We start from the raw sequence: 978 nt of genomic DNA on the forward strand, positions 1-978 counted from the left end.
AAATAGAGGGGAAGGAAACGAAAAGGGAGGCTGTGGGGAGGAGGGGGCTTGGGCCCAGTCCTGAGCCCCCAACACTCAGAGCTTGAGTGAAGGAGTCTGCAAAGGAGACAAGGACAGGGACAGCCAGGGAGGGAGAAGGGAAACCCAGAGAAGCCAAGGAGGACACTGGTTCTGGATGGCAATAAAAGTCACCAAGAGCATGGAAATCACTGGAGCCCTTGGCCGAGGCAGCTTCTGTGGAGGGACCGCCTGAGGTCAAGCAGGCTGGAGAACCGAGGCACGCGCTGCAAAGAAACAGGACAGCCAGCCCTCCAGAGAAGCACTGCTGTGACCAGAAGAGGGTCTCTAGCCGGGAATGAGGGATCCAGGCAAAAGACAGGCTGCAAGATAGAAAGGCGGGAGGGGGGCTCGAAGCCTGCCCTTATGCCGCTGTAAGCAATCCAAGGAAAAAGAAGCCACTTCTAACACTGGAGAGAGGGGCGGTAACAGGAAAGGGGGACAGGGAGCCGACCTTGGAGGCAGGGGGCAGGAACTGGGATGTCTCCTTCTCCAACAAGAGCGCCGGAGCGAGGTGGCGGAATGCGCCCCGGGCCTTCGCTGCACACATCCCGAGGCGGCCTGCCCGGTTTCCGTGCACGTCCACGCCCGGTGACCCCGGGCACCTGCTGCTAGCGCCAGCACTGGCCAAGCTGCCCCGCTGCTGGTACGTGACGTGCCACCACCAGCAGGCTCTGCAAACAACCTGTGGGCACATCTCACCGGACGCGCCAGGCACCGTAGGCCGGGCCCTCCCGCGCCACTTCGCGGCCCCTCACCTGCTCGGGGAGCCTCCACCCAGCACAGACGTCCCTCAGCCCCTCCCGCAAAGTGAGCGCTCAACACACACGACCCTGTTCCGAGCCCGGACGACCCGCGAGCCCTTCGTCCTCCCTTCCCAGACAGCTGCTCCCCACCGTGCCCGGGACCCCCAAAGAGACC

The sequence above is a fragment of the Carlito syrichta genome, unplaced genomic scaffold, assembly GCF_000164805.1.
Source record: "Carlito syrichta isolate Samal-C Ts95f unplaced genomic scaffold, Tarsius_syrichta-2.0.1 Scaffold146527, whole genome shotgun sequence".
Classification (NCBI taxonomy): domain Eukaryota; kingdom Metazoa; phylum Chordata; class Mammalia; order Primates; family Tarsiidae; genus Carlito; species Carlito syrichta.